The sequence below is a fragment of the Hyaena hyaena genome, unplaced genomic scaffold (genome assembly GCF_003009895.1).
Source record: "Hyaena hyaena isolate Hyena2069 unplaced genomic scaffold, ASM300989v1 scaffold_1696, whole genome shotgun sequence".
Classification (NCBI taxonomy): Eukaryota; Metazoa; Chordata; class Mammalia; order Carnivora; family Hyaenidae; genus Hyaena; species Hyaena hyaena.
In genome coordinates this window covers 40,649-63,063 of record NW_024082331.1, presented here as the reverse complement: position 1 = coordinate 63,063, position 22,415 = coordinate 40,649, and positions in this window count along the sequence as shown.

Below are 22,415 nucleotides of genomic sequence, written 5' to 3'. Positions count from 1 at the left end.
GTTTATGCAGGCCCAGAATGTCCTAAACTAAACTGAGTGTGTAGCAGTATCTGTCATTATGGCCATCTTTCTCCTCCAATTCTGTGTCCTCAGCTCCCCACACTCCCTTTCAAACATGCCACCCTCAGCTTGTATGTGGACACCGACTGGGGAAATGGTACACTACACAATCACTGAGTTAACCTTCTGGCTGTAACTTGTATGATGATGTTTTGTACAATGAGATTTTGAAGTTCAACACTGAATAGTGCTTTTTAAAATATATATATTATATAAAATATTATATATATATAATATATATATATATTCAGTGACACGTAGTATGTTTTGGTTTTGGTTTTGTTTTATGTGTGGAAACAAATGAAAAATTCCTCCATTTAAAAGGTCCTGCTTGGTGAAAAGAACAAATATGAACTTCAAAGGAAATTTCAGGGTCTTAGAAAATCTCCCAAGTGAATAAGTACATCAAAAATTACCTTATTACACCTATACTTGCCATTGGCTGTGACAAAGGCCACAAAGAATGGGTCACAAAGGGGAACTTCAGAATATGACATTCTAAAAGATCTTTTCTTGTGGATTACATTTGACATCTCTCTGAAGGATCAGGTGCAAGTTTCCAGATATGTCACGTTGATTAAGTGTCTATTTCCATTTCCTGGGGGAAGGAATGATTTTTGTTGCTATCTCTAACTAATACTATGAATTCTTATGTTGTATTAATTTTGAGGAGTAAAACCTTTAAATACTAATAGTTGTCTTTTTCACTAAGAATCAGAAAGATGCACTTATTTTTTTAGCCTTTTAAAAACATTTCTTACAACTTAGTAATAATTATAGGACTTAATATGAAAGATAAATGGATCTTCTTCTTTTTAATGTATTTTTGTTCTTTAAATAAAAAAAGAAATCTGGAAATTTCAGGAAGGAAGATATCAATTCAACTAAGAAAAAAAAATGTGTGATTGGACTGAGAGGGAGGTCTCCCTGGCTCCACTGCCAGTTATAGAACCATGTTTAAGTCATTTGTCCTTCTTGGAGCTCAGTTTTCTTTTCTATAAGGTGAGGAAGGGGTTAATTGAGAAGGATCTTTTAAATGTTCCAGCATTTGTATGATTGTATAATTGATTACGATGGAAGATAAGAAAGTTCTGGGCAGCAGAGTTGTGTTGTGACTTCAAAGATTAAGCCCCTGATTAAAAATGTGGAGCAGATAGAACATTCTCATTATTGTGTTCATTTTCCAATAATAGCTTTACATTTTTTAACTTTTTAAATCTTTTTTTATTTTTGAGAGAGACAGAGCATGAGCGGGGGAGGGACAGAGACAAAGACACAGAATCCAAAGCAGGTTCCAGGCTCTGAGCTGTCAGATTCTTAACCAACTGAGCCATCCAGACACATCTCACCTATAGTAGCTTTATTGATAAATAATTCATATAGTTTAAAATTTACCCTTTAAAAGTATACAATTGCATGGTTTTAGTGTATTCACAGAGTTGTGCAGCCATAAGCAGTAGCTAATTATAAAGTATTTCATGTCTCCAAAAAGAAATCCTGAATCCATTAGGAATCACTCCTCATTCCCCTCTGTCCTCAACTCCTGGCAAGCACTAATCTGCTTTCAGTCTCTAATTCTGGTGTTTCATATAAAGGGAATCATAGAGTATGTGACATTTTATATCTGGCTTCTTTGACTTAGCATAATATTTTCATGGTTCATCTATGTTGTAGTGTGTATCAGTATTTCATTCCTTTTGATTAAATAATGATCATTCCATGGATATACAAGATTTTGTTTATCCATTCATTTGATGATGAGCATTTTCATTATTTCCACTTTGGGGACATTACGAAAAGCATTGGTAAGAACATTTGTGTACACGTTTTTGTGGGGACTTACCTTTTCATTTCTCTCAAGTATAAACCTAGACAAGGAATTGCTGAGTCATATGGAAACTCTCTGTTTGACATTTTGAGGAACTGCCACACTGTTTTCCATAATGACTCTGCCATTTTATATTTTTTTCTGTTTTTTTCATTTTACCTTAGAATCTTAGGCCAGTTACACCTTGAAGCATTCATCGCCCATTCGTCACATACTTATTGAGCACTGTGTTACAGTGTTACATGTAAAGGGTACAAATGTTTTAAATGTGTCTTCCCACAAGTATGAAGAGTCCATTAAAAAAGACAAATAACAGTGTATTTCAACATTTACAGTCTTGTAACTTCTGCGGTGTAGGAATACAAGAATGGGAATCGGGCATTCCAGCTTGGTGCAGAACTTGCAAAAGCATGAAACTGGGAGAAAGCATGATTGTTCGGGAACTAACTCAGGTGCTTTCACTGGAGATTGTGTGCAGGGGTGTAAAAGTTAGGGGAGGATTTGTTGAGCGTAATAAGAGCAAAGAAATGACAGGCCTGGAGCATCTTTGGGACAGGTGACCTTTGAGCCAGACATTGAATGATGTGAATGGCTTTTGACCATAGGAAACCAAGATGCAAAAAGTAAACACTTATCAGGTTTTATGAGGGTGGAGGTGGGATAGAGGGGAATACCCAGTAATCAGTTAAAAATAAAGTTCTAGAACTTGAGAGAACTCAAGAATAGAAAGTGGGCTTTTGAAGTCAGATAAAAATAATGAAATGATAGAAAAACAAATCAAGTCAAAGCCCTATGCTGTTCTCATCCTAATTTGTACATGACCATGATAGGCGCCCTGAAGGGAGTGGGCCCTGAGCAACTACACTTTTTGCTTATTGTTGAGGCCTTGGTGGTTAGCGTGTTAGAGGGCCACCCTTTTAGAAATTAAGGAAAATATCCTTCTCCCATTCCCAGATTTTCTAACTAGGTAGAAATTCAGGTACAAAATGAAGAGGTTAAAAAAAAAAGAGAGAGAGGAAACCCAATTTTTTGTTATGAGGTATTATGAGTATTATTTATCTCTGAATAATACACTTCTTTAATTGTGTTAAGTTTCTTGGACAACCACATCTGGTGAATATTCATCCATTTAACAAATATTTTTTTATTAATTTTTTAATGTTTATTTTTGAGAGAGAGGGAAACAGACAGAGTGTGAGTGGGGGAAGGGCAGAGAGAGAGGGAGACACAGAATCCAAAGCAGGCTCTAGGATCTGAGTTGTCAGCACAGAGCAAGATGCAGGGCTCGAACCTATAAGCCATGAGATGATGTCCTGAGCCAAAGTTGGACGTTTAACTGACTGAGCCACCCAGGTACCCTCATTTAACAAATATTGAAGGTCTATGCTGTTTGAGTCCGTACAGCACCGACTGATTATCCAGAGGTAAACAAAACACAGTTCCTGACCTGAGTTTGGGAGCGGGGCCGGCACTGACAATAACTTACTACACGGAGAGAAGTGCTGTAATAGATGGCAGAAGTGCTCTAACAATGAGAAGGAAGTCCCAGTTAATTCTTAAAGGTGTCATATACTTCAGGCAGGGATGACCACTTAAATTAGCTGGTATCTATCTAGCTGGCCTAGAGAGCATAAGCCATAGAAGAATCACTAGGATTTTTAAATAGAGGGAAATAACCCAACACAGAACAGATAGGAGCTTATATCCTGCCACAACTACCTTGTTCCCTATAAGTTAATAACATTAGTTAAGCCCTTATTCTCTTCACCAAAAATAATACTACTTGTGAGGGGGGAAAAGGTGTGTGTATAAGATATTCAGGAAAGTGCATTTTGGTGTATTTCTACAGACTACCTGAAGTACTGAACATGAGTTTGTGAGATAAATCAGGATTCCTGAACTCAAGGAACTTATCTGGATGGTTGATGGAGGAAGGTTAGACAAACAATGATAGTACAATATCTATGGGTTTCCTTATTTTTAGTTTATTATATTTGGTGTAAGCTTTTCTAGCTTGGGAGTGTTTCTTCATCTTTGTGTTTCAATCTGAGCACATCTTCTATTATTATTATTTAAGTTTTATTTTGGGAGAGAGAGAGCACAAGCAGGGGAGGGTCAGAGAGAGGGGGGTGGAGAGGATCCCAAGCAGGCTCTAAACTATCAGTGTGGAGCCCAACGTGGGGCTTAAACTCACAAACTGTGCGATCATGACCTGAGCCGAAATCAAGGAGTCAGACACTTGAACAACTGAGCCACCCAGGTACCCCTGGCAAATCTTTATTATAACACTTAACAAACTAAATCATCAGTGCCTGTCTTGTGTGTCTTTTTTTGCTGGTCTTGGGCCTTGTTTACTTCCTTCTCTGTGGCACGGAGTAGATGTACAACGTTTGTGGAATGACTGCATGAAAGAAAATACATGAAGAGATACTGAAAACAATGCAAAGCCTAACTATCTAGGCATAAGATATAAGAAGACCTGGTAAGACTGTCACTTTCCGCTAGTTTATACCTGTAGCCAAAAGAGATAGCAAAGGAAAGTTTTGAGAAAAATTCTAGTTGTTCCATAGTCTTCAAGAAGAAAGAAATGGATCATCAGTTAAGAGAGTTGGTGTTTATGTGGTACAGTCTAGTCTTCAAAAAAAGTACTTTTAAATTGAGAAAAAAGAAATCCTATGATGGCCTGTCTCTTCGTCTGTTACTCGGCTTGCCAACCAAGATGTATGGTGTTCAGGTGACAAGGGCCAGCTCCTGGGCTGCTGCCGCAAGGGCTGATAAGTTCAGGGTTAGGCAACAGACCCAGGAGCAATTGCCTGCAGTGTGTCAAGCATCTTCTATTCCAGTTGAGTTTAAATCTCTTCTATGGAATGCAAATTTCATGGTTCCCAAGAAGGGCCTTAAATGTTCTTTCCCAAGTCTTACGTTTTGTCATTCATTAAAGCAGTACAGTTTTGACTGAGGGATTGAATTCTCCATCTTCTAGCATTCAGATGTAACCAAGCTATTCAGTGTAGAAACTTTGGCTCTCTTGATTAATTAAGAGTATAAAAAGTAAGGGGTTTATATGTATATTTAAGCAAAACTGTCAATGAAATGCAGTTTTTTTTTTAAACTAATACCTTAAACTTAGTATATTGCATTCTAGTTATGCTAATTCAAGTGAATGAGCCTGATGAGAAAGCGTGTTCTACTCTAATTTGTATATTATATGAATGTTTGCAGGGGTTTTTGGCAAGGGGGCAAGAATGAGGATAATTTTTTTGTTCTTTCACTTCTCATCTCCACCTAAGTGTCATCTTTAAAGTTCCTAAAACAAGGGAACTAAAGTAATACTTATTTAGGGTCCCCATCTGTACTTGGTGATTTATATACATTGTATTATTTGACCTTCACATCAACCCTGTGAGCTAGGGTAGGTATGAGCAATCTCAGTTTTATAGACTAGGTAACCAGGGATCAAACTGCTATGATTGGCTAGTGATAAACATAGCCAGTAAATGGTAAAGCTTGAATCTGAATCTAAATCCAGTTCTGCCTCTCAATTAGGCAAGTGGTTTAAAAAAACTCAGCTTGTTGCAATTCGTAACATTTTTAAATGGTGGAGCTAGAGTCTCTTCAGAGAGAACTGCAGTAGATTACAACCCAAATTTAATTAACATTATTGCAGCAAAACCTAGGGCAAATTTCCAACATCCAAACACTGAAAGTGAATAAAGAGACCGTTTCATGAGCTATGGCAAAAGTTGGTGGAAATGTATGAAAGAACACAACTAAAGATTGATTTTTAACTGATCAAAAATTTCATGGTAACCAGAGTTGTATGGAATAATTCCAGGTGAAGGACTTATGATGTGCTTTCTGTGTAGCACTAGTTACTCTCTTTGATTGTGTAACTGCACATTCAAGCATCACTACATTTCTCTTTTTTTAAATAGCTGTAATGAGGTATAATTGGTATACAAAGGACTGCACCTATGTGTACAATTTGATGATACCATCAACACGAGGTAATAGTACATTTCAGTTTCCTCGCGTCCCTTCATGTGTTAACTATAGGCACCACGCCATACAGTATTTCTCTTGGACTTAACCATCTTATACAACTGAAACTTTGTTATTAACAAAGATATTATCAGATAACTGATTTGCAAATATTTCCTCCCATTCTGTAGGTTGTATTTCCCATTCTGTGGATTGTTTCTTTTACCACGCAGATGCTTTTTAATTTGATGTGGTTCTACTTTTCTGTTTTTACTTTTGTTTCTGTGTTTCTGTGTTTACTTCTGTTTCTGTTTTTACTTTTTGTTTACTTTTGTGTCATATCCAAGAAATCATTGCTGGGACATCTGGGTGGCTTAGTCGGTTAAGCATCTAAGTTTGGCTCAAGTCATGATCTCACGATTCGTGGGTTCAAGCCCCTCGTCAGACTCTGTGCTGACAGCTCCGAGCCTGGAGCCTGCTTCAGATTCTGTATCTCCCTGTCTCTGCCCCTCCCCCACTTGCACTCTGTCTGTCTCTCTCAAAAATAAACTTTTAAAAAGTTAAAAAAAAAGAAAAAAAAAAAAGGGCACCCGGGTGGCTCATTCGGTTAAGCGTCTGACTTCAGTTCAGGTCATGATCTCACAGTTTGTGGGTTCGAGCCCCACGTCAGGCTCTGTGCTGACAGCTAGCTTTGAGCTTCGAGCCTGGACCCTGTCTTTGGATTCTGTGTCTCCCTCTCTCTCTGACCCTCCCCTGCTCATGTTGTCTCTATTTCTCTCTCAAAAAATAAATAAATAAATAAATAAATAAATAAATAAATAAATAAATAAAACATTTAAAAAAGGTTAAAAAAATAAAAGTTAAAAAAAACCCTTGCCAAGACCAATGTCAAGAAGATTTTTTCCTGTTTTCTATTGGGAGTTTTACAGTTTCAGGTCTTATGTGTTACTCTATTTTCTGAGCTCCCTGTTGTTTTCTTTATGTCAGTACCATACTGTTTTAATCACTCTGCCTTTGGAATTTAGTTTGAAATCAGGAAGTATGATTTCTCCAGTTTCTTTGTTCTTTTATTTATTTGTTTATTTTAAAATGTGTATCTATTTTTGAAAGAGAGAGAAAAAGAGCAAGTGTAAGCAAGGGAGGGGCAGAGAAAGAGAGAGGGAGACAGAGAATCCCAAGCAGGCTCCATCACCATCAATGCAGAGGCTGATACAGGGCTCCAACTCACCAACCATGAGATCATGACCTGAACCGAAATCAAGAGTCAGATGCTTACTTGACTGAGCCACCCAGGTGCCCCTCTTTGTTTTTCTTAAGAAAACTTCATGGTCACCTGGGTCGCTCAGTCAGTTAAGCATCTGACTTTGGTTCAGGTCATGATCTCACAGTTTGTGGGTTCGGGCCCCACCTGCTTCAGGTTCTGTCTCTCTGTCTCTCTGTCTCTCTCTCTCTCTCTCTCAAAAATAAACATTAAAAAATATTTTTAAAAAAAGAACACTTCAGCTGTTCTGGGTCTTTTGTGGCTCCAAATGAATTTTATGATTATTTTATTTCTCTATTTCTGTAAAAAATGCCTCTAGGATTTTATTGGTTTAGCAATGAATTTGTAGATCACTTTGGGTGGTATGGACATTCCAACAAGCCACATGGTAACCAAAAACAAAAAACATAGAAGATACACAGAAGAGAAGCAAAGCATATCCCTTCAAAAACATCAACAAAACACAAAGGAAGACAGCCAGAGAGGAATAAAGGAATAAAAGAACTATAAAACAAAAAACAAAATAGCAAAGTCCTTTCCTATCAATAATTACCTTAAATGTAAATGGATTAAACTCTTAAAAGGCAGAGTGGCTGAATGGATAATAAAACAAGACCTAACTACATGCTATATCTACAGGAGGCCCACTTTATTTTTTTTAAAGATTTTATTTTTAAGCAATATCTATACCCAATGTGAGGCTCAAACTCATAACCTGAGATCAAGAGTCACAAGCTCTACCTCCACCAACAAAGCCGGAGAGGCGCCCTTACAAGAGACCCACCTTATATTTAAGGATACGCCTAGGCTAAAAGTGAAAGAATGGAAAAATGGCATTCCAAACAAATACTAAACAAAATAGAGCATAGGTGGCTATATTAATATGAAGAAAAAATAGACTTCAAGTCAAAACTGTCATGAGCATCACTATATTTCTATTGCAGTAGAAGTTTAAAGATGTTTAGTTTATGATCCAGTTCAAAATAAGGTGAGAGAAAACCTTTAATGTCTTTGAACGTATGTAATAGAATTGAGTGAGAATAGGTATATTCTGTTAGAAACTTTTATCAATGAAACTCATTATTCACTGGGTTTTTTTTGTGTATTTTTTAGTAAAATTACTGATATATGCAAAGTGTTGAAGGAAGAATGTGTGTGTGTATGTGTGTGTGTGTGTGTGTGTGTGTGTGTTTTCAGAAAGTTCTATTTCCAGGAGATTCACAGCAACATTGCATAGTAGAAAAAGCACTTCCTCCAAAACCTTTTCTGAACCTCATTTTTCCCCCCTGTGAAATAATATTAATAAACATTGCCCTCCACTCCTCAGAGAAGTGTTAGAATTAAATAGGAAAATAAGTGTGGACATTCTTTGACATATTTGAAGCACTATCATAATTGCTTTTTGGAAATGATCTGGGAAGAGGAATTTGCAATTTGAAAAATGTTCCATCTAGCATAATAGCAATATTATTGGTTTGAAAGTTGAACAGACCTTAGATGTTTTTCTCTGAATTTGTCACCTCTGTGTTACTTAACCTCCCTGAACTTGTTTTCTCACTCATAAAATGGAAGATATTTTCATAGAGTTATGATTATTTTTAAAACAACTTTTATTTTTATTTTTTAAGGTAATCTCCATGCCCAACACGGGACTCAAACTCACAACCCCAAGATCAAGAGTTGCATGCTCTACTGACTGAGCCAGCCAGGTGCCCTAGTTGCTATGATAATTTAGAGAGTGAATACATGTAGAGTACCTCATACAATGCATGGTGTTCAAAAGGAGTACTGTAATAACAAAATTCCAAGCCAATATATATATACAGGTAGTATTTTGAAAAATCTTGATCTGATTGGAGAAAAAGGTAAAATATGAACTATGTGAATAAATGTAAAAAATTAAAAATTATTTTAAGACATGAAACCAAATTACTCAGATTTTTGGCATGGCTTTTAAATTTACTAACCGTTTAATTTATGAAGCTTATACAGTATATGGAAAGAGCCATATATACCTGCATTTGAATTCTCTACTGTGTTGCTATCTGAAGGTATTAAACTTTATTTTTATGATTAATAAAATGGGAATGATACCCATCTGGGATGGTTACTACAAAGAATACATTAAGTAAGTGATGCAAATAGATAAATGATGCAAAGTGACTAGCATCGTACCTGACAAGCAGTGGATGCTTAAAAGTGATTTAGTACCCTTTCCCTGTCCTTAGTTTCATTGTTCTGTGCATAAATCCTCCCAGGCATAGACAGCTGCCTTAGCATCATTATTTCTGTTATTTTTAATCCTATTAACCGTGTATACAAGTGTGCATTTGGTAAAGGTTTTATGTAGCTTTAACAAGTGAAACTAAACCCATGACTTCAGTCTCTGACAGTATTACCCATTTCAGCTTTATGTGTGGCTTCTCTCACTTGTTAAGGTATTATTTTTGAAATAAAAATAAATTTAGTTTGAGTGTATGTTCTATAGAACTAGTTTTGATCCTAGGAAGTCAATTTTGTGTTCTGTTTATTTTAGATTTAGCATAGATATGTTTTATAAATTAACCACATTTATATTTTTTTAATTTGGAGGATGTTAGAGAAGCTTGAGTAAATTACCCTAAATCAACAGAAAAAAACCCTGGATCGTCTCAGCCAGATGAACAACTCTGTAGTTCTTAAGAATTTGTAGGGGTGCCGAGGTGGCTCAGTTGGTTGAGCCTCCAACTTCTGCTCAGGTTGTGATCTCGCTGTTCATGAGTTTGAGCTCTGTGGCTCTGTGCTGACAGCTTGGAGCCTGGAACCTGTTTGGGATTCTGTGTCTCCCTCTCTCTCTGCCCCTCCCACATTTGCGCTCTCTCTCTCTCTCTCTCTCTCTCTGTCACGCACACAAAATAAACATTTAAACAATTTTTTTCTTAATTTGTAATTAATGGAATTAAGCGATTATCTTTATAAGATGCACTGATACCAGCCACAGAGGTGTGTGTGTGCACATACATGTGCAGACACACACACACTTACTTTTCTTAAGTAGACCCATCTCAGGTTTACCAGGTGATTTTTTTAGAAATTTTAAATTAAAAAATTTTTAATTACAAAAATTTCCTTTAGAGATCTCAACCTAAGATATAAATAAATTTTTAAGTATACTTTATTTGGGGAATTGCTGGCCAATGAATATTTTGCCATTGATCTTAACTGCATACGAATTACTCACTGCCCAGAAAAATAGTCTAGTCGTTAGACACAGTCTCTGGGGTCACACTGCTGGATTCAGATTCCTCTTCAACCTCCTAATAACTGTGTTACTTTAGAAAAAGTACCTCCTTTCTTTTCATCTTAATTTTCTATCTGTAAAATGAAAACAGTATTACCAATCTCATAGGGTCATTATGAAGATTAAGGTAGTTAACAAATACAAAGGGCTTAAAACCTGCCTAGTATATGTTAAGGACTCTACAAATGATATTTACTATGATGATAATGACAATAATGCTAGCTACCTATTGAACTCCTCTGAAACATGTTTTCTGAAACAATTAGTAGAGTTCCCTTCTTCCCTGTTTTTAATAAAATGTTGCTATTAAATAAAAAGATTGAGGGATGCCTATGGGCTCAGTTGGCTAAGCATCCTACTCTTGATTTTGGCTCAGGTCATGATCCATGAGATGGAGCCCTGTGTTGGGCTTCACGCTCAGTATAGAGCCTACTTAAGATTCTCCCTTCTCTCTCTCTCTCTCTCTCTCTCTCTCTCTCTTTCTCTCTGGCTTTCCCCCACTTATGCTCTCAATCATCAATCAATAAAAGCTAAGAATTTTTTTTGTTATATTGAAAAGGAAACTACCATGCGGCAGGACATGTTAAAAATTGGGGTACCTGTGTGGCTTAGTCAGTTAAGTGTCCGACTTCGGCTCAGGTCATGATCTCACAGTCTTGTGGGTTCAAGCCCCGTGTTGGGCTATATGCTGACAGCTCAGAGCCTGGAGCCTGCTATGGATTCTGTGTCTCCCTCTCTCTCTGCCCCTCCCCTGCCTGCTCGCTCTGTCTCTCTAAAATAAACATTAAAAAATTTTTTCACATTTTCCTAAAGGATAGCAAAAATATGCCATCCTGATTCTCCTTTGTGGCCCAGCAGTTGTTCACATATGATATATCCCTACAACTCTGCCACGTAAAGAATGTGTTTTGGCATAGAGGCTGCATAATTTGGAGAGGGTTTTGTTGATAATCTTAAACAAAAACAGTCAAACTCATTTCAGTTCCACTGGAAACCCAGGGGGGGGAAATTGTTTTTGCCAAATGAGAAAAAAGATGCCAGCTTTTGAATTAGGAAGTATTTTCAAATGTTTGAGTTGGGAAAATAGTAAGAAAGAACATTTGACTTTGGTGAATTTTTATCTACAAAACATTTAAAGCCTTGGAAAACTACTTCCACTAAGCTTTTATGATAAATACTAGCTTGTATTTTATGTAGCTCATTAACTATTCAAACATTTTTATATAAATTATTTTATTCTATCTCTCCATAGCATGTTTATGCATTTGGTCAGGCAGGGATAATAATGCCCATTTTTACAAATGAGAAGACTCAGGTTTGGGTTAAGTGTCTTACAGGTCACACAGTGAGAGTGTAAGTGGCTGAACTAGGATTTAAACCCAGATGTGAGTATTTTCTCATAAATATCCTATAGAACTTTTCCCCACGATTGTTTGATTTTCCTTAGGTGTTGGATATAATATTAGATTTTAAGAGATAATATTTGATTCTTTTGTATATTTGGAGGAGGCTTGTTGTCCCTTATTCAGATCTTGTTACATGTTCATGAATATCTGTAAATATTTGCTTTTCCTGCTCCCTAATCTGCTCCTACCTGTTGGCCAATTCACCTCCTTATTAATGCACCTCCATTCCCTTGAACAGCAAGGAAAATTAAATTGGCCAACTTGTAACTTAGTAGCAGCTCTGCTAAAAAGCTCTGTGGGATTTAAAGAATTCAGCGACCTAGTTACCACAAATAATTAGAACGGGTCATAATTTGGAAATAACTTCCTTAGGTGTAGGCTTCACTAGTAGAATATCTCAGACAGACCTAATACTCATCTCATTAGCGGAACATGCATGACAACAGAGCATCTGGGTGGGAAGCTAGGGAAGTGGTTATGTTCCAGTTCCGTGGTTCCCAATCCTGACTGACCAGAGTCACTCAGGAAGCATGTTACAAACTGTTTTCTCATCTCAACCTTTGGAGATCCTGATGCAGTAAATTTAACTGTGTTTGTAAGAGTCTCTCTAGGTGACTGTCATGCTTGCCCAAGCTGGGGAGACTCGGGCCCAGCACTGGTACTCACAGCATCCTATAGTAAGGACTTAAATTGCTGATTTAAGTTTCTCATTTTATTTTATTTTGTTTTATTTTAAGATTTTATTGGGGCGCCTGGGTGGCTTAGTCGGTTAAGCGTCCGACTTTCGCTTAGGTCATGATCTCGCGGTTCGTGGGTTCGGGCCCCGCGTCGGGCTCTGTGCTGACTGCCAGCTCAGAGCCTGGAGCCTGTTTCAGTCTGTGACTCCCTCTCTCTCTGACCCTCCCCTGCTCACGCTGTCTCTCTCTCTCTCTCTCTCCTAGAAATAAATAAAAAAAAAAAAAAACATAAGATTTTATTTTTTTAAAAATATTTACTTATATTTGAGAGATAGAGACAGTGTGAACGGGGTAGGGGCAGACAGAGAGGGAGACAGAATCCGAAGCAGGTTCCAGGCTCTCAGCCATCAGTGCTGAGCCTGATGTGGGGCCCAAACTCACAAACCTCGAGATCATGACCTGAGCCAGAGCCAGACACTTAACTGAGCCACCCATTCACCCCAAGATTTTATTTTTAAGTAGTCTCTACACCCAACGTGGAGCTCAGACTTACAGCCCTGAGATCAAGGGTCTCATGCTCTACCGACTGAGCCAGCCAGGTGCCCCTCTCTTCCTTTTAAAATGTTTTCGGGGCACCTGGGTGGCTTAGTCGGTTAAGCGTCTGACTTTCGCTTAGGTCATGATCTCGCGGTTCGTGGGTTCGAGCCCCGCGTCAGGCTCTGTGCTGACTGCCAGCTCAGAGCCTGGAGCCTGTTTCAGTCTGTGACTCCCTCTCTCTCTGACCCTCCCCTGCTCAAGCTGTCTCTCTCTCTCTCCTAGAAATAAATAAAACATTAAAAAAAAAATTTAAAATGTTTTCATTTTGCTAACCTCTTCATCATCTGGACGTTTTGTTTTGATTTGGGGTTTTTTAAATGTTTTTTATTTATTTCTGAGAGAGAGAGACAGGGTGAGCAGGGGAGGGTCAGAGAGAGAGAGGGAGACACAGAATCCGAAACAGGCCCCATGCTCTGAGCTAATGGTCAGCACAGAGCCCGACGCGGGGCTCGAACCCACAAACCGTGAGATCATGACCTGAGCCAAAGTAAGTCGCTCAACCAACTGAGCCACCCAGGCACCCCATGTTTTGATTTGTTTTTATTTTAGTCACAAAATGGATTGAGCTCCAAGAAGGATAAAGGATGGCTCTTGATTCCCATGTGAATTATATACTTTTGGATGACCCATGGCTAACTTTTAAATACCAGGTTTTTTCCTCCCTTCATCTAAAGTGTTACCAAGGTCATTCATTTTTCTCTGTATTCATTAGCAAACAGCAGGTGCCTGCTGTGAACTAGTTATTGTGAGCGGCATTGGGAAAATACAAATAAGATACATCCTGACCTCACACAAACACATTATAATACAGTATGTTCTAAAATGTTAAATGTATTGTGGACATACACAATGTAAGTAAATGGATGAAGGAGATGTTTGTGTGGGGGCTTTAGCGGTGTGAAAGAGAAGCAATCACTTCCTTGGTGAGTAAAGGAAGACATTATGAAGGAATACCTTTTTAGTTGATCGTATGAGAAGATAAGAGGCAGGGCATCAGAACTCGCATGGACTTGAACGAGGCACAGCGTATTCAGGGACCTGCAGATGTTTAGTGTGGTTTGGGTCGAATGGTACATGGTAAACCTGGGTCCCGAGAAGAAGATGAGCTGCTGTACTGAAATCCCATCACGGCCCTTCTTTGTGTGCTTTACTCTAGAATTTGACTTGTGTCCTCATACCAAAACAGGTCTCTAGGGGCTCAGATAAGGCCATTTCCTTCACATAGTATCGTTCAGCAGATGTAGCTGACACTCCAAAGGTCATAGTCAGACCAGGGTAAGCGTTTTGTAGTCTGTTTTCCTGCCTGTTTTTCATCTTTCAGCATGTATATTGTAAACACTATAGATGATATAAAAAATAATTCTTAAACAATCTCACTGAATTTTCAGTCTAGTTTAATGGATGACATAAATACTGGAAAAGATCACAGTAGGATATCACAAATGAATCTATAATGGCTGATGAGTCAGTGAATGAATAAGGGTTCAAAAGGCAGAGGAGCCAACACCATATTTCTGAAAAGGCTTCATGAATACAGAGGAGGGGCATGGGTTCAGGCTGAAGGATGGGTCAGATTGGAATAGGTAAGGAAAGGAGAAAAGTCCTTAAGTGGGGAAATACCGAGCAGCAGCATAAAGGTGTGGAAATGAAGGTTAACCAGTGTGTTGGGGTTGGCAAGCTGGTCACCTGCCTAGGGCTAGAGTTCTGTGCTTAGAGAATATCAGGAAGCCCTGGCAATAAATAAACGTGGCCTCTAAGTGCAACAAAGCCTTCAGAAAACCTAGTAAGAAAGGCTGTTGCTGACTTGACTTTTGATCCATCTTAAAGATCTCACATAAAAGTCTAACTTCGGCTGAACTTTAAAAAAATAAATATTTTGTAATAGAACAGTATTTTCTGGCATCAAGATACTTTCAAACACTAAAGTCATTGCCAGAGATTTTCCAGCTTAAACTCGTGCTGTTTAAGTGCATTGGGAAGAGATTTAGATAGCCTTTTATGTGTGACTTAGGCTTTCTTTTTTTTTTTCCAAGGGAAAAATAGAAAAGTCTAACCATTGACCCTGTGTCCACAAAGAACATAATTGTCACATCTTCATTTGCTAAATGCCTGTATTTCATTCATTGTTTGTGTTGTAGCCAGTGAATTTTCGTCATAATTCCTTCTTGCCTCAGAAAAGAATGGAACTATCCAGATAAGGGTCACCATTACTCTGACATCAAAGATTAATATAAAAACATTTTCTGGTAAACTTAGAATCATTGTTATTTTATATCAATTTTTTGGTAGGTATTTCCGCTTTAACTAGACTTCTCAAACTTTATTTTCTGATTTTAAAAAAACCAATACTACATAAAAATTGGAAAGTTATAGAAGTACTTGCTCATATAAAAGTAGGACCTTGAGATAACTTGGTAATATTTTGCATGCTTTATTGTGATATTCTATACATTTCTACAAAGTTTTTTTTTTTTACAAAGAATGTATCTTACTAAAATGTTAATACATATACATTTACTTTTTCTAAAATTATGCATAAATGTATTTTTAATGGTTTTCTAACATTGCATTGATATACGGTGAAGTAACTTGAGCATTCCTTTATGCCTCGACAATTTGGTGGTTTCCCAATTGTCTGTGTCCATTATAGATTTAAACTGAGGAGAACCGTGTTTGCACTGGGGGTAGGTTCTACGCTCTCCTTACGCAATATGCAAGCAGAAAATAGATGGCAGAGGGTTGCTCTTCCTTCCTTGTTTGTTTGTACCAGAACATTCTATTATTTACATACATTTTAGCCTCGGTGCCATTTTCAGAAGCTTTATTTGTCTCACTCCCTTTCTGGTTTGGGTAAGGCTTAAATAGAAAACCCATCTGTGAAGCATATTGTGTATTCACATCGAAGGCTAAAAATCCATTTTTAATTAAAACTTTATTCAGCACTCATGGTTCACTTTGTCCTGTTTTTATTATGAAACACTTCAGACTTCTTCCTAAAACACATATGTCTTGTACATTTCAAGATGTTCCTTGTTGCTCACGCAGAACTAGTTTCTTTATACTGTCAGCTCGCTGCCATATGTTCCGGACTGTTCATTTTGCTTCCTTTCTGGCATTTGTGTAGGCAACATCTTGTATGTAATGCAAGTTAGTTTTATTCCCTTCGCTTTTATAAAACTTGTCAGAAGGTAAAATAGCAAACTGGAAACACTGAGTGATTCTCTGGTTTGGTAGGTTGTACATGATTATAAATGATGTAGCCTTTATTAAGTTCCTAATGTTTATAAGATACGTGTCCAGTGAGACCTGAAGTCTTTCCAGATGTGAATAGTTACAATTAAGATTCAATTGGTGCTACTTGGCAAAGGCACACATTATATAAATTGCAGTTCTTTAGTACTGATTATTAAACCAAATGTGAAGATTGGGTGGACTGGGGCGAAGCACACACATACAAGATCCAAAATCGAAAAGGTTATCCCTTTTCTTCTCAGCAACACACCATCGTGCTCTCATCTACAAGTCTCTCTGCAGGGGTGTCCACACCAGTAAGTGATTTTTGAGATAAGTTGTGTTGTACTTGAAGTTAGGTATATTAGAGATGAACTGATTTAAAAAGTAGTGATGTGTAAGCTGAATCTGAATTAGAAAAGGCAGTGATATCTGATGGTATTAGAAAGTTTGCCTTTAAAGAAAACTATGTCAGGATAGGCTGTACATTCTCCATAATGTCAAGTCCCCAAATAGTAAAACCTCCACTACTCGAGCCCTAATGAGTTCTGAATATTTGCATTTTTCAGGTAGTTGTTAAACGTCCATCAAAATATTTGTTTTTTTTAATTATTGACTGGAAGATCTAAATTTATCACATATCTCCTAACTTCTTTGAAACAGAGACGCTACTGAATATATTTGAATGCATTCTGGCCCCCGAGGAGGAACATCAGTCCTCATATGTGCCAGGACCGGCGCAGGGCTGTTGAGGCGGAGGACGGCCTTGGGGCTCACAGTGACTGCCTCCGCACAAATACGGCTCTCTGTCTGAGTTTTAGTTTTTAGGCCACTGACGTGCTTCTCCTTTTCTTGCTTGCAATTGGCACATCTCATCATTTCAGAATTTTTTTTCCCGCTTCAAATTTTCCGTTTGTGTTGCAGAGTGGGCTTAGGGACCAGGTTACCAATTTGAAATGATGGTACAAAACAAGAATGAAAATGTCCTGTCAGCGACCTTTTAAATATTGATGTTACGTCACCGGCTTTCACCATTAAGAGTTTTTGTTCGCTTCTAGTTCCACCTAGATGGGTGCACTTGCTGTGTCCAAAGAGTTTAACTGTTAGTGTAAATGTTAGTCTGTCTCTCCAAATTGGGTTAAACATTGAAGGATAAAATTGCTTTGGCCTAATGTCATACAGATTTTCACATGGAGAGAAGCGTGCATGAGTATATGATGCTTAGTATATCATACACCTCCACCCTGGGCTAATTAGAATACATAACTTTTTTTTAAAAATATTTTTATTTATTTCTAGGAGAGAGAGAGACAGCGTGAGCAGGGGAGGGTCAGAGAGAGAGGGAGTCCCAGACTGAAACAGGTTCCAGGCTCTGAGCTGGCAGTCAGCACAGAGCCCGACGCGGGGCTCGAACCCACGAACCGCGAGATCATGACCTAAGCGAAAGTGGACGCTTAACCAACTAAGCCACCCAGGCACCCTAGAATACATAACTTTAACCATAATATTATACAACCTATAATGCAAGACTCATCAGTATCCCAGGACAGATGTGGTACATTTTATTTAAGATCATGGTGGTTTCTGTCTAAAATGGAAAACTTTTTTCAGTCACAGCACATGAAAGAGCTAAAATACAGAGTTTTGAATATTCTGTGCAGCCATTTTGAAATGGGCTAATTTTTTATCAGTAACTTTTAAACTTAGCATTCCTTTTTTTTTTTTTTTTAGGGAGAGAGAGCACATGAGTGAGGAGGGGGAGAGAGGCAGAGGGAGACAGAGAGAGAGAGAGATTGGAGAGGGAAAATTCAAGCAGTGTCCACACTCAGCACAGAGCCTGACACAGGGCTTGATCCCACAACCCTGGGATCATGACCTGAGCTAAAATCAAGAGTCAGATGCTCAATCCCACTGAGCCACCTAGGAGCCCCTGAACTTAACATTCTGAATAATGTCCTATGGTTTTATATATTCGATAAGGGTTTTGCTCTCCCTGAATGAAGATGTATGGAAATATGCATCCAGCACACAGCTTCAGTAGGGCACAGGGGCATTCCTGTGATTTTTATTGAGCACTTGTGTACTGGGCCCTGTTCTAGGTGCTGAGGAAAGGGAACAGAGAGAAGAATGGGACTCCATCCCTGCTTTTGCAGAACTTTGAGTCCTAAAGAAAAAGAAACATCCAGGTGGGTTGTACTTCAACATGGAAAATACTCTCTCTAAGTATAAACAAATCCAGTCCTGAACTCTAAGGGCTGAAGGAAGAGGAGTGGGGGGGAGGGGGGGAAGAGGTGGAGGCTGGCGGGCAGGTAAAGGGGCAGGAGGAAATGCGTCTGTCCAGTCTCAAGGAGCAAGAGAAGTACATGCCCCCAACTCAAAGTTAGGAAGTGCATTCCTTAAACATTTTGAACTATTGCTATTCTATCTTGGAAAAACAAAGTATCTAGGTACAGAGTACTGTGGAGACAAAGGGAGAATCTAGTTAACTCTGCTAGGAAAGGAAGGGTCCAGGGAAAAGTTTAGACATTTGAGCTCGGCCTTAAAGAATGCATGGGATTTGGGGCGCCTGGGTGGGTCAGCCAAGATTCCAACTTCAGCTCAGGTCATGATCTCGTGGTCCATGAGTTCAAGCCCCATGTCGGGCTCTGTGCTGACAGCTCAGAGTCTGGAGCCTGCTTCAGATTCTGTGTCTCCCTCTCTCTCTGCCCCTTCCCCCCTCATGCTCTGTCTCTCTCACTCTCAAGAGTGAATAAATGTTTTTTAAAAACCTTTTTAAAATAGAATGCATGGGATTTGAGTAGGCAGAGATGTGCAGACGGGTAGCGCAGGCAAAGAGACCTGCTGGGACAAGGAGGAAGTCATGGTAACGGACACCGTCTGTCCCGCCGCAGTGAACCCCTGCTTCGTACCACAGAGGAGGAAGCACAGGGCAGAGTAGTAGGAGCCCAGGCTTCGTCAAGGCAGCTTGGTCGAGTCCTGTCAGTATCGTGCACCGATGGTGTGAGTTGGTGGCAAGAGGCTAAATCATTCGTTGCCTCCATTTTCTCATCTGAAAAAAAGAGAGCAACGCCTATCCCCAGGGTTGTCATGCTGCACAACTGTCATTCACACTGCACACCGAGGTCTACCTGTCTCAGGTGGGTTGAGAGGATTAAACAAGATAATGCGTCTACACACTTAGCGCCGTGGCCGGTACATAGTCAGTGCTCAGTAAACATTAGCCACTGTTAATCAGGCAGCTGCAATTTTAAGGAATGAATCTATTAGAAGTCCTTTTTATTGATAAAGTTTTATGCATCTCTATCCTTGTTAGGTAATCTGTCTGGTCTGAGATTTCTTTGAGTACAATGCAAGATGCACTTTGCTTAATTTACTGCGCTTCAACACTCACTGTGAAGGAAGTATACAAAGACAAAAATAAACCGAAGCAAAACAAAATTAAAAATTAAATCCGTCTAAAAGGCTTGAATGATCAATCTTTTTCCCTAGTCTTGGTTCCTTTTATTAGTGCCAATGTATAGAAGTCTCAAATATATTTATTTTTATTACTAAATCCTATCTTCTGTGACCATCCAGGGTTTCCTTTGGGAATTGGGAACTTTTTTCTAGTGTAATTTTCTTGACCCTGTAGTTTAAAGATGTTTATTTCATCTTTTCCCTTTATATCCAGAAGCAAGGCTGTTTAGAATGGATTAGTTGATTAGAACATCAGACTCAGAAAATGGGACAACCATGAATTTGCCTGAAGATTCAGAAACATGGCTAGGGGGCGATTATTACCAGACTTTAAATGTCAGCAAACACTTCAGGGTTGCAGGAGAAAGACAATAAAGCACACCAGGTCTAATGACTTTTGCTATGGGGGTGTTTGGGGCAAGCTAGGATGGAATTATTTGCTGAACACATGATAGTCTTTCTGTTACTTGTCCAACTGGATTAATCGAAGCCTGTTAACACTCTATCTTGTAAAACAGAAAGCAGCCATTAGCTGCTCACCAGTACACACAGAGAAGGCAGAGGTTGGGGTCTGTCTTCAGAGCTGGAGTCAGCAGAGCTGGTGATGTATAGCAAGGGCCACGACTAGGTAAAGTCAGAGGAGTCTGGTTAGTCATGCAGATCTCTGTCACAGGTTGGAATCAGACTCTGAGCCTGGCGTTTGGAGGGCAAGATGCTTATTAGGGAGTCCTCTGGACCCACACCAGTGGAAGGAAGGACACAGGGTTGGGCGTGGGGAGAAGTTGAGATGTGATGTGGGTCTGATAGCAGCCTTGGCCAACCCCGAGGGGCTCAGGAGGTAAAATAACCCACCAGAACTGTCTCACATTAGGCTGAAATGACTATGCTTTTATACGGCTTCGTCACTGGATGTGGGCTGCCCCTGGAAGGGTGGGACCTCCGACGAATCCCTTGTGGGGCTGACAGTGAAGGCTGCCCCCCCAAAATAGAACTGCCAGCAGTTGGGGTATGTCTTTCCTGTCCTCGCCTCGCCTCACCCACCTCCAAATACTATTGAAACATATGTGAGCCAACCAGTTCCAGAAGCCTCGCTGGACAGAGAGGGGCTCCACCCTCTCCGTTTCCCAGTTTCCCCCACAAAATAAAGTCTCAAGTATGCAAAAATTACTTAGCCACTGGGCAGCACCCTCTGCCACCCCCAAACACAAAAATGTAGATCTAATACATTCTGTGAGGTAGGTTATATTTTTCCCAAGCAAGAGTTATAAGGGTGTTTTACAGCCCTGGTCTCTTCACCAAGCTCCGGACCCACAGATACAAAAATCTATTGGGCAATTCCAACGGGATATCTCACAGGACGTCAATATCAGCACGCTCAGATCTGAACTCGTAATTTTACTGTATTAGTGTCAGCATATACCTATCCATCCATCCACCGATCCTTATGTTTTAGTGTGTAAATATATATAATTATTATTTTGACCATTTGTAACTGTACAATTCAGTGGCATTAAATCATTCACAAGGCTGTATACCCATCACCACTATCTATACCCAAAATGTTTTCATCATTCCCAATGTAAACTCCGTATCCATTAACCAATAACCTTTGCTTCCTCCTTCTCCCTACCTCTTGGGAACTAATATTCTACTTTGTGTCTCTGCAAATTTGTCTATTCTAGGCACCTCAACTAAGCAGAATCCTAAAACACTTATCTTTTGTGTCTGGCTTATTTCACAAAACGCAATGTTTTCAAGGTCCATCCATGTTGCAGCACATATGAAAATTTCATACCTTTTTGTGTTAAATGGTATCCAGTGTGTGCCTATACATGCTGTTTATCCATTCATCCGCTGGGGACTCTCATTTCTTTCCAGTGACACTGCAACAGCCCCACAACTGCCATCCCTTAGCAGCCTCTGACCCTTTCATTTATTCTCTTTCTGTTACCATAACAATCTTTCAACATAAACAATAAGATGCTCCTTGGATGTATCCATTGCTTTTCCTCACCCTCCCTGACCCATCCTCAGTTACATCATGGTGCTCAATCTATAGTGGCATTCTGCAGCTTCAGGGTTTCCTCTACCTATTCCTCAGGCTGCTCTGCCTTCCATGTCTTCCCATCTGATGCTTCAGCCACACCCTCACCTCACTCTCCCCAAAACGCGCCATGCCCTATTACCTACTTGTCTTCCTTTGTGTTGTTTTTGCTCCCTGGAATATAATCCATTCCATTTTTCTGCACAAAAATCTCCTCTCGGCCTTCAAAATCCAAATTAAATTGTCATGTCTGTGAATGTACCTCCCCAAATCTGCCAGGTAATCTGTTCCTTCTTTATTTTCCCGAAGTATTTTGCTCTCACCTCTACTTTCAGTCTTGAATGCAACATACTGCAAGAGTGTATTTGCCTGCCTTTTTTATGAGATTGACCTCTGCTCGAACTGTTGATTCTTTTGCACATCTATCCTGTGTGCCTGGAAGCTCGCACCACCCACAAAGAACACTGCATATGTGAGCAGTTTACAGGGGTTACCCCTGAAGGCAGATCCCCATCTCTGGGCTCAGGGACTAACTTTGCTACTGAGTGATGAGGCTTGGGCACATCACTTCCCCTCTGAGTTTGTTTCTTCACT